The sequence below is a fragment of the Chironomus tepperi genome, unplaced genomic scaffold (assembly GCF_022539635.2).
Source record: "Chironomus tepperi strain 1889 unplaced genomic scaffold, CSIRO-AGI_Ctep_v1 contig_85, whole genome shotgun sequence".
NCBI lineage: Eukaryota > Metazoa > Arthropoda > Insecta > Diptera > Chironomidae > Chironomus > Chironomus tepperi.
Genome location: NW_027226207.1, coordinates 6,656,538 through 6,669,494, shown reverse-complemented (window position 1 = coordinate 6,669,494; position 12,957 = coordinate 6,656,538). Strand labels below are relative to the sequence as shown.

Sequence of the window (12,957 nt, the reverse complement as noted above, 5' to 3'; positions counted from 1 at the left end):
ATCCACAATCCATCCGTATGATCACCAAATTGAGCAAATTAGGCAAATTTTGCACTCATCTCATGAATAAGCTTATTAGTAAGCACATAAAGTTCTCGAAGGATAGAGCTGGGTTTAGATGTTTTCTCCTCGCGACAATCGACCCACGTGAGCCTAACTCAAGGAAGCAAGAAGTAAAAGTAAGCAAATATCAAAAATTCCACATTCAATCCCACCCAAGCCTCACACCACGGCACCTCGACATCCAAAACATTCATATTAAAATGACTGAAGTCGACTTATGCAGCAAAGAAAAAGACAAAATTAACAGAAAATAAATATCAACGGTACAGCATGTACATATGAAATATTATGCGTTGCATGTTCATATGCAAAAAAAAATAAAAATCAATTTACATTTTACATTAATACGTGCGATTGTTAAACTCGCAAAACGAGATTTATTTAGATGTACAAGATAAAGTCATAGCATTTGCATCTTGTAAGATTGTAACTAATTGCAATTCTATTGACTACTAATAACCTCTCACAGATGCGAATCTAATGAGTATTAATTTCCTTATATTCAACCCCACCCGTTCATCGCAGACACGAATTGAATGAAATGGCATAAAGTTTAGGATAACAAGGATCAATTTGTATTATAATGTGTCTGTTTCTTATTTTTTTTCTTTATTTCCCGGTCTCTCTTACTCTTATTGTGTAAATAATAAATTCGAGCCTCATCTCATCGTTTCGTATGTGCGGCACCGTTATGTGTGAAACTGTCGAATTTGATAATTTATTACCTTTTAGTACTTTTCCTTTCCTTTTTTTATTTTCTTTTACTTCCGATTGCCTAGACTCTCGTCTCTTTATTTGTATTAAATTGTATTCCAATAATAGAGTTCCTCTCGTGGCCTCTTCACAGTTAAAATACTTCACCGTTAATTATTTATTTACTTTATTGATTTATTCAAACTTTTCACTTTTTCTGAGAATCTAGCTCGTCATGAACTGACATTCTTCTTATTTTTGCGAATGTAAATAATAATATTATTATTGGCAAGACACTTGAATAAAGATTGGGGGTTTATTGTGGGGAATTCAATGGTGTTAATTGAAATTTTAATTGGAAGTGATGATTTGAGTGACTATGAGGAGGGAGTCAGTAAGAGAAATCACGGATAGTTACTAATAGTTTTGGATTTTTAGGATTCACACTAGTTGCACAGAGGCTTCTAAATAACTTGAAGCTCATATAACTTTGAAACTAGTTGCACAGAGTCAAATAGAGATGTTTTCATGCTCATATAGCCTAGAAACTAATTAAACAGAGTGTTATAGACATGCTGAAGCTCTTATTGTTTTGAAATTAGTTATACAGAGTTTAATAGAGATGTTTTTAGTCCTATAGCTTTCAAATAACTTATAAAAAATTGCCAAATACCACCTAATTGTAGATTTTATTTAAAACTAGTTACACAAAATCTCTTTTGGATGGTATTGTTCTCTAAGGCTACAAACTAGCTCTAGAAAGTCTCTATACGATGCTTTAAAGTTCTTTAGGTCTAAAACTAGTTGTAAAGTGTTTCCACGGATTATTTTTGGTCATATAGGCTTGAACAGAGTCTTGTAGAGATGTTTATGGTTCACTACATAAGAAGCCTGTTGTAAAAAGTTTCCTTTGATCATTTTTGGATACATAGGCATAAAATTAACAGTACAGAGTCAACCATGGGTCCCTATGATTCACTAGGATATAAACTAGTTGTACAGAATATCTTATTAATCCTTTTGGTCCCTAAAATTCCAATTTAATTCCAAATCCCCCCAAAAAATCCTCAAAAATGCATCAAGCAACAGATGTTTTTTTCTTCTCCAATTTTGTTTATTTTTTATCATCTATAAGCCTTAGTAGTGTCTATATGTAAATTATGAATTAATTACCTAGTACAAAAATATTGTTGAATTTAATTCTAATTGATGCAAACTTAGAGTTTGATGAATTTTGTTAACTTGTACGTCCACACAAAACTGATCTTTATATTCACAATTTTGTTGATTATTGAAGCCGGTATTATGCCGTGCGACTAGATTAATTTTTTAAGGATTTTTGTTTTGTTTTTTTGAATGGTTTTTTTAATTTTCAATAATTTTAAATTGTTTTTATTTTTTAAATTATTTTAAATTTGAATTTGTAAACTTTTATCAAAATTTGAAGGTTTTTTTTATGTTTTTTCAATTTGATTTTGAATTTTAAAATTGTTTTCATTTGAAAATTCTTTTTTAAATTTGTAAATTTCTATCAAAACTTGAAGATTTTTTAATTTTTATTATTAACTTTTTTGTCTACTTTTGTTGATGATTTTTTAAATTTCTAGAATTTATTTATTGTTTTTCTAGATTTCAATTTGAAATTTTTCTTAATTTTTTTGAATTTTTCTTCTATTTCTTTTAATTTTTCATTGAACTTTATCAAACAAAAGTATTTAAAATTCACAAAATCTTTTCATTTTTTAACTTTTTTAAATGAACTTGTTGAACAAAACTTTGAAAAATTCACTAAATTTACAGGATTGTTAAATTCAAAATTTTCACTTGGATAACTTCAAATTAACCAAAAGTACGTTAAAAAAGTTCAACTAAAATTCAACCGAAACTTATCAAAATTTTCACTTATAATTTTAAAATACACAAAATTATGGAACTAAACTCATCTAAGATCAGGATTGAAATAAAAAAAAATAAATATTCAGCCGTTTTTATCCATGATCTCTTCTATCATCGCCACATATGTTTTCGACAATTTTTTCTCTTCACTTTATTCATTTTTATTTTTATTTTATTTTATAAAACAAATTTTTTTTTTTTTTTGATATTTTTTAAAAAAGTCTCTCTTTTTTATGAAAATATTTTCATTTCAAATTTTATTACACCAAAAAATATTCTTTTTTTTATTTCACTTTGATGATGAAAATTATTATTATGCAAAAATTATTTTAAGGAATGCAGAAAATTAAATTTTTTTTTTATATTATTGTTCACATTTCACGAAATTTTTCTTTAATTTTTCCTCATAACAAATAAAAGTTCGCGTATTTATTTTTCCTTAGACAGCGCGTAAAAGAGTCGAGGAAAAATAAAATTTTTCAATCTTATATTTTCGAGTGTCATGCAGCAACTACCATACAGAATTTCTGTTTTTATTTATAAGGCTGAACTTAGACTGTGTGAATTATAATGAAAAATATTCTTTTTTTTTCACACACAATATACATGATAGAGCAATGTTTCCGTTTTCTCTTACTGCTTGCTGCTGTGTGTACACAAAAATGTTATATGTATCTCTCACATATAGCAGAAAAGCACGAGGTCTGTGTGAAACATTAAAACAATCAAAATTCAATGTTTTTCACACTCAATGTTGCATTGCTATCTCCTTTTCATTCATAATTTTGAAGGTTCTGTTCATGTAGAACATTGTACAAATGTAGACGAAAAAAAAAAAAAACAAAAAAGAGAAGGAAATTGAATGAAAGGGAGAGTGAGAAGAAGCATTGTTATCACGTGCAATGTGTGCAGTTTTTAAGGAGGGAAAATAAAAATGTTTGAATTCAGTTTTTCGTATGATTCTTTTTTTTTTGAAATTAATGATCATTATTCTTAGTCAGAAATTATTATTTGGTTGCGATTGGAGTTGATTGAGGTGAAGATTTGAGCGCATTTTTGGAATTTGATGTTGTTTGGGAATTGCAGTATATACTGATATTGTTGATTAAGATTCAAAATTCTTTAAATGCGTAAAGCCATTTTATGTACCAATTTTTGAGTATATTCTCAATTGAGACTTAATATTAGGGTTTAAAAATTGAAATTCATTCAATGGTTCATCCCAAGCGGAAATCAAAGCAGATTAGAGACCTTAAGATCGCAAATTGAGCCCCATTGGGTCTGTATACATCAGTTATGAGGCTGTTATTCTTCATAACACTCTTTGGTGGTAATCCATGACTAAAACCGCGAACGGTAATCGATTCTCTAAATTTTATAAATAATTTGGCGGTCCATAGGTTACTCATCACTGGTGTACAGCAATTAGTGCTCTTATTTCAACAAAATATTAAACAAATCACATAAAAAATTGCATTATATTCAAAAACTTACGTATGACTATGAGTTAATTATCCTAATTAATGTCATAGTATCCTTAACCTATTCATAATGTGTAACAGTACCAAGGACAATATTCGATTGTAAAATCCATATAAATACGATAAAGATTGCAGAAATTGACACATACCTAGAAAGATAAGAAATAAAAATTTTGATTAAAAAATTATCAAAAATTAACATATAATTTAAATAATTTTATTAATTAGAGGCTCAATCATATTGATAACTTAAAGCAAAACGCGAAATTGACTCCAATTTTTTATGGTGCTAGATAATATCGGCCATATTTAGTTATAAAGTCAATTCTAGTCGACTTAGTGGTCTGACTTGAGGTACTCCGAGCGTTAACGGCATGCTGGTTGATTTTGACCCATTTTTACGACAAACATCATCACGTTGAGCTGCTCGGGTATCAGATTCAATGTTTTCAATTCGAATTATTGACGCTTCTTTTAAAAAAAACCTTAAATCTACTTGGATCCGACTACAAGACACAAATCGGCTTGATCCAATTCAGTATCGACTTTAATTGAGTTTAATTGAGTTTAGTCAAGTCAACTTCAAAAGGATAAATTAAAAGTAGGCAGCTATAGAGTCATAGATCACAATTTGTCAATGCGACCAGTAATGTAAAGTAAGTAGCCATATATCCTCACAAAATCTGACTGAGCTTAACTTGAATAAACTTCCAAAAATTCAAAAAACTACCAAAAAACCTTCCAGACAGTCCGACAAACAATCCCGACATCCAACCCCTCACACTCAATCCAAACAATCCATCTAATATAAAAATTAAACATAATTTCCATATGAATAGGATATCTAAAAAGGTTCTTATATTCCTTGATGCACACACATATCGTCATAATGAATGTATCGTAATATGGTTGAGTCATGAGTGAGAGCTACACATCAATCAAAATGAGTGTATGAAACCATGTTGTTTTCCGAATAGCAAATCACATATTGTTGCGAGAAGTGAGAAATGAGAAAAAAAAATATAATAAATATGAGAAAAAGTACAATGTGTCATGCACTAACACATGCGTACGGACTAGATATATATTTATGATTGTGTGCAATGTTGTTTATTTGTAAAAATAGATGTATAAATTATATTCGTTGTAATAATATTATTGAGTATCTACTAAGTCTATTATTAGATGTATATCCACTTATGCTATCCAATCCTATTATGTTGATGAGCATATATCCAATAATTTGCATTTTTGCACATAAATTTAAAATTGGCATACACAAAATTATTCAATTTAAAGTTCACATAATAAAATGATAAAATAAAAATTGAATTAAGTGTGTCATAAATTTGTTTGGATGTTTATTGGGTGCTGTTGAGTCTAATAAATAATGTTTTTGCTGTTTGAGTGGCTGTTGATGTTGTTGAAAATTGTAATTGCCGAAAAATTGGAGATTTATTTGTATTTTGGAGTATTTTTGAATTGAAAAATTGAATTTATTTTGAATTTTTTAAGTATTTTTTTAAATTTGAAATTAAAAATTGTTTTTAAAATTATTTTAATTATTTTAAAATTTATTAATCATTTTTTAAAATTTACTAAGTTCAATTAAATATTCATATATCAAAATTTATTTTAAATTTATTTATTTTAAGTTTTTTAAATTTTAAAAAATGTTTCCAATTTATTTGAAAATCAATTCAAACTTTCAAAATTTGAATCAAGTATTTCAAATTATTCAAAATATATTTCAAATTTCTCAAAATATATTAATTATTTTGGATTTATTTCAAGTTTTTCAAGAAAATTTTAAAATTTTTCAAATTTTGATTCAAATTATATTTTTATTAAAATTTTAGAATCATAAGAATTTTAAATTTTATTAAAAACTTAATTTAAAATTTTAGAACAAATTTGTATTTTAAATTAAAAATTTAAAATAACTAAATAAAAAACAATTGAAATTCTTTTTGAATTGTTTCTCAAAAATTAAGTTGAAAATAAAACAATCGCAAAATTTTAAAACAATTTTTAAAATATTTTAAAAAGACAAATTTAGAACAATATTTCAAAAAATATTTGCGAATTTTTAATTTTTTTTTAATTTTCTTAATTCTATAAAATCAAATTTTAAACAAAAATTAAATTTATTCTCAAAATTATTTAAAAAATTCAAAAATTATTTTAAATTTTTTAAATTTATTTTAATTGTTTTAAAATTTATTTCAAATTTTTTATGGTTTAATTCAAATTTTCTAAAGTAAATTTCAAATTTATAAATATTTTAAATTTTCTAAATTCTTCAAAATCAAAATTCAAATTATAAAATATTCTCAAATTTATTCTCAAATTTATTTTCCAATCTACACCATTTGACCTTTCAAACTATCCACAACTATTAACTTCTTAATCTAATTCCAACAACTTTACAATCCAAATTAACATATCAAGTAATAAACAGAAAGAACAAGCCTTAAAAATTATCTCTGTGGCCTTTTTATTTTTTTAAAAAAAGATAAATTAAAACATTGTGTATTTTTCTCTTTTTACAACCCGCCACACATTTTACCGTAACTTTCAAGTCCGTGCCTTTTTATCTTATTTTTTTTTTGTTAATTTCTTAATTTTCTCCTCTTTGAAAAGGTCAAGATGAAAGTTTAGAGTGTAATTTATGATATTTTAGGTAGAAAATAAGAATAAGTTGAATTGTGTGTAGATTTTTCTAAAGATGCAGCACTTATGTCCGTTATTATTTGACCACTCTAGTTCATGACATGCCGAGTAAAGATAAAAAGTAATAAAAAATGAATTTATGATGCCTTGCTGCCCAAAAAATAAGAGAAGTCAAACTATAGAGCAATAAAAAGTGAAAATCAAGATCTCGACATGTGTTGGGCATTTTCGGGTGGATATACAACAAAAAAAAACACACTCCGCTGATCTTTAAGCTTGATAATATTTAAAATATGTTTTATGTATTCAAAATTGTGTACTGGAAACAGAAATAAACAGCACAAAGCGTTTGTTAATTCGCTCCAATTAAAATAGTCTTTTCAAGTAATTTACTCAACCTCTCACGTTTTGGTTCCGCAACTATTTTAAATTTTTATTTTTTTTTTGTCTATTTTTTAATAGTTTGGAGTTTAATACCGAGTGACACATGGGGTTTTTTTTGTGGAGGGCAGGTGAGAATGTGAGGTATATTAATTTATGTCAGGTGATAAATTGAGGATCGACCTACTTTTTTATTGTGGAATTGGGATGGATGGAAGGAACTTGGGAATTAGAGGAGGTTTTGGGATGATGTGATTGATTTTGGCTCACCACAGGGGAAGTGGGTACGGAGCCAGTCAATACTTCTTATTTCAGCTGGAAATTTGCTCTTTTTCAACCAGAAGGTCCAGAAATTATGAGATTCTCGCCATTTTTATTGATTAAATCACATTAACATGAGTCTCTAGCACCCAAGCCTAATTCCACCATATCCCAACCTAACCTTCTCATGGTGAAGGCTGTCAAACTAAGCCACATAAACGAATAAAGTCAAACGAGACAATATTCCGAACTGGCAGAAGTTCTCGAAGGATAGAGACGGCTTTGGACGTTCTCTCTGCGCAAAAATGTGCCAAAGTGCGCCTCAGTCAAGGAAGTAAGTAAGTTAGTCAAATGAGCCTCTGGTTATTTAAGGATGCGTTGGTCCAACCTGCCGCCAACCTTAAACACAAGCTATGTACTTACTTACTTCCATGGCTGGAGCGCAGTGCCGCGCGTAGGGAATGTCTGAAGACAGCTCTATCCTGTCCAGCCAGTTTGGGATATTAAGGACTCTAGCGTCCTTTTCAACACATGCAGTCCAGGCAAAGTTCGAACAAAAGCTAAGAGAACCAATCCCCTCCAAAAACCTTCATATACTCCTCGGTACTCTACCATACCTCCTCTATTCCACAACTCTTCATTTTCTTCCAACAAAAATTTGAATATTTTTCCTCTTAAAAATTTTAAGAAGTAATTTTTTTTGGATTCTAGGCACGTATTTGACTATCTGAATCTCTATTTTCTAACTACACATTTCTTGAGTTTAAAAAGTTAATTGAAAAGAGTTGTTGGATGGAAATGACTTCTTCGTATTTAACTGTAAAGCTGAATTTAATGAATTTTAAGTAAAAATTGTGATGATGTTGATGATGATGATGCGGGACTTGAGTTTATGAAGCAGGAGTGGGTGACCATTTGTTTTTGTGGAATACGCGTTGGTAAGCCTTGATTGAAGGAGCATACGAGGTGGCAAGCCTCGTTTGAAACAGCATTAGCCATACGGGCCATGGTCTTGATAAGCATCGAGTGTACCGCAGCACACAGGTTATCCGTGGTAGCACATTAGCTTACCGCGGTACACAAGCTATTCGTGTACGAGCCTCGAGTGGGGCTTTGAGTATACCGCAGCACAAAGGTTGCCCACCACTGCTATAAATGCCAGAATATTGCCAGCTTTTTGAAAAAGTCCGTTAAAAAAGTGTCAAGTCTTGAACACTTTCTGGACACATACAAATGCAATCCCACATACAACCAATTGCGACAACTCGATAAACATCCTCAAAATGACAACAACAAAAGAGTCATGTCCCTCATATCCCTCACACATGCAATCTATGAAAATGTAATTAAATTAAAATACTTTAATATCATAATTATCAATGCATTAATAATGTCATTAATCATAGCAAGTATGTAGCATCCATATATGAAGTACATGCAGCACGCATGATGCGCCATGAATATAATATTCATATCCAATCAAAAAAACTGGCATTTACAGTATAAAAAAAAAAATAACAAAAAGAAAATCACAATTAAATTTAAAAAAAAAAAAATTATTTATAAATATCATAAATCATTAATGTTGCTCGAACTTTCAGTCACTGAGTATGTGCGAATATATAAAAAAAAATAAACCAGAAATGAATGAGCACCATAAAAAGTTAACATTTCAATTTATTTATGTTTTTTAATATTTCGTAATAAAATCATTTAAATGAAAATAATTGTTGTCGCGCTCAAACTTCAACAATTTTTTTTATTTTATTTTTATTTATTTATGATTCCTTTCTGTGTGTCTCTATCTCACTTACTCATATGACTTATTTTTTGTACACTGCGAAGTGGTGCGTATACGTTTAAAATTTATTTTAATTTTTATTTCTTTATGATTTCGAGCAAAAAAAGAATGAAATGAAAAGTTACAAATGTTGAAGGCCATAACGAAACTCAAACCGGTCTTAATGAGAACTTTTTTTGTTTAAGGTCTATGGAATCAGGATGTTTTTGGAGAGACATGAGAAAAAAAATTTGAATTTTGAAATTTAGAAGACCACATTTGTTTATGTTAATTTACGCAACTGTTCAGGTAAATGGATGGGGTACTGAGTGAGATGAAATATTCAAATTTTGAATATTAATTGAGAAATTTTGGATTTTTTTTTTTGAACTTTTTTTAATTTTACAATTTTTAATTTTCACATCTTTAAATAAAAGTTTTGAATTTTTAAGTTTTAAACTTTAAAAATTTGAATTTTATTTTCAAATTTTGAACTTTCAAATTTTAAATTTACAAATTTTTAATTTTTAAATCTTGAAATTCCAAGTTTCAGTTTTAAATTCTCAAACGTTAAATGTTCAAATTTTGTATTTCTAAATAAATTTTAAATGAGTTTTTAAATCAAGAATTCTCGAATTTGAATTTTTAAGTTTTGAATTCTCAAATCTTGAATTTTCAAGGTTTACATTTTATATTTGAAATTTTTAAATTTTCAGATTTTAATTTTTAAATCTCAAATTTTCAATTTTATTATTAACAGAATTTCAAATTTTGTACGAAAAAGTCAAAAAATTCCCAAAAACCCCTCAATTCCCCACAAAATTCCTGTCACAACCCATCCATACCCCACATCCATTCCCAAACAATCCCCCATCCAAACCCCTATCTCAATTTCCAAACCCAATAAGAAACTTTCATCATTACAAGAAAAAAATACAAATGAAATCTTGAGATAGTCGCTGCAATATTTTTCAATTAGAATCAAGTCTAACTGAAATAATTCGATTACATCCACTTGAATGAAGTAAATGAGCATATATCATTTGTTATGGTTCGGGTGTTCTTTTGTTGTCATTGTCGCATTTTTATCTTGCGTTTTTAGACGCATTTTAACTAGTGGTTGGCAGCCTGTGTGCCTGTGTGCTGTTGGAAATGCAATAAAGTCGTTGAAAATGCCACAAAGTCATTGGAAATGCCTTGAAAGTGTCGATTCAAGCCGACTTGACTTCATACTAAATTGGAGTCGACTTCAAGCTCTGATTCTCACAAAAAATTGAACAAAATTGAGCAAAAAATTCAAAATTTCATTTTTGCAAGCATTTGTTATTGCCAATATAATTTCGTACATGTCTGTTGCTATATAATTTCATTTTTATAAAAGCATAGAATTTTCACATTATTTATTGCACTCATGAAGGATAATACATGTGTATGTCCATATGTACTGCTTATACCTTACATATGTGAACCTCAAAAAAAAAGTAAAAAAATTACGTGAATTAAATTTACTAGGCCGTCCATTATAATGATGAGTTTCGCATTAGTCATAGACCTTAAAGGAGGAGTTCTTAAAACTTTTTAAAATTTGTACCTATGATGGTTATGCACAGATAATTCTTATTCGACATTATAACATAAATTTTAATTAATTTCATAGTAAAAATAGATGTCAGAGAATCCAAAACTGTAATTTTCTCTAGATCGTAGTTCCAACATATAATTTACTTCTTTTATTCTTCTTCCTATTTCCATGCCACAATGCCACTTGCATTTGGGGGATTGTTTAGCTATTTTTTTTTTTCTATTTTTTTAAACGCAATTCCGAAAAAACTAAAAAATGGAGATTACAATTATTTATATTGTTGCTGTTGCTGAAGTTTCCGGTCAAAACTAATTTTTTTTGTGTGTTGTGTAGCCAAAAATCTTCACGTTCGTCACTTCATTCATTGTGGTCTTTGAAGCAATCATTGTGAACTTTTTTGTGGATTGTTTGGTAATAGAGGTTGTTGTACATGGGATGGGAATTTTGAGGAGGAATTAAAAAATTAGAAAAAAAAAATATAAAATTTCAAAAAAAGAATCAATTACTTTTTTAAAGTTAATCTCAATTAGAAGTTAATGAGATTCGAACCCTAGAATTATTTGATAAATTTATGAATTTTTATAGAATTTTTGAATTTTTATACATTAAATTGCAGTTTTTTATACAATTATTAGCCTCAACAACTGTATGTTCCTAGATTTCAAGTAGCCAACCATCTAGTCGTTGTCGTTTCAACATTTCAGTCGATATCGATCAAGAAACAAAGCTTCCTTCATTTGTGCTGCTTAGGTCAAGACATTGACGCTGGTAAATTGACATCATCCGCTTTAATCCGGTCTATATAAATCGTTCCTGACCGGACAAAATTAAATTAAAACTAGTCATAAATTGGACATCATTTTTGGATCAACTGGGCCCCGGATTCATCCGGATGCAACTTGTGCCAGATGCTTTGGCTCGGATCTACTCCCAAATCCAACCTCAATCCAAAAAGTCTCACAAATCTCCCAAAAAACACAAAACAGGCTGAATATGAATCTGTAACATGAAATCATACTCTTTGCCTGTTAGGAAACCTCAACACAATCCCTTCCAAAAATCACACATACAAAAAAATTGCAAGAAAACAATTGAATTAATAAATATCTCAAACAATTCATTTGCAACATTGTTGCTCAATCTAATCGAAAATTCTTAATACATAAATTGAATTGAAAAATACTAAAAAAAAATATCCCATTCGATTTATTTGTTCCCGATTTGATGTACATAAGCTAAGCAAGAAAAATATAAAAAATTGAGCTGTACGAAACATACAATTTTCCTTTCTTTTTCGCAATGATTTATTGTTCAGCAGAAAAAAAACCGAAAAAAAAAATTATTATTATAAAAAAAAGCACAAGAAAAGAAAGAAGGCGAAGGCATCGCATAGTATTATTATTATATACCTTCTCATAATAATTACTTAAAGATAAATTCAAATCATGCTTGAATAGTTTTCACGTCTATTGAGAAACAAATTTTTCATTTCTGTCGTTTTTAGCGGTGAAATTTCTTAGAAATTTTGTGTTTTGTGATGAGAATTGGGTTTGTTTTGGGGACTGCATGTTGTCCAGGTGGTGTTGGATATTTAGGCGGATTTCGTTTTGGATGACTGAAAGTTTGATGCGGATTGGTGTGTTTAGAACTAGTTTATTCTCAAATTATAGTGGATCTACACCTGACTGAATCTTAATTAGAGAGTGTTTTGGATTTGATTAGCATTTAACACATGCAGTTGAAGAAGACGAGCAAAGCGTGGAGTGTACGGAGTCGATCAAAGCAAGAAGTTGACAGAATCGATCAAAGCGCGGAGTTGACTTACTTTATGTATGAATAAGTCGACTATAGTCAACTTGAATTTGAGCTCTAATGAGGAAAAAGTGAGCTTATTTCACAATTTGAGCCTACAATACTGTTTAAAGTTACAAATTTCATCAAATAGACAAGGAACATGCTTATGGTACCGTTATGGTGTTTCGCATAATATTTGCCTGTTTCAGTTCATATACTGACAGTTTACTATAGTTTATAGAATACCACAAGGTACTGTGATGTCGTAGTTGCCTGAGATCTAAAGTTTCGAACAATATGGAGTTATATGAAAGAGAGTTTGACAGTTTAAGAGCTGGTGTTGCAATTTCTAT

At 29.1% G+C, this 12,957-nt stretch overlaps 1 protein-coding gene across 4 annotated transcripts in view; it reads right to left on the bottom strand.

Annotated features, from left to right (window-relative positions):
• Antp (homeotic protein antennapedia) overlaps positions 1-12,957 on the bottom strand; it is a 131,647-nt gene that overhangs the window by 45,455 nt on the left and 73,235 nt on the right. The window contains exon 1 of one of the 4 annotated variants that reach the window (XM_070634963.1): positions 1,930-2,137. The exons of the other annotated variants lie outside the window; for them this stretch is intronic. The gene's annotated coding sequence lies outside the window, so the exon portion shown is untranslated. Of the gene's footprint in view, positions 1-1,929; positions 2,138-12,957 lie in introns of those variants that run through there. 4 annotated transcript variants of the gene reach the window in all.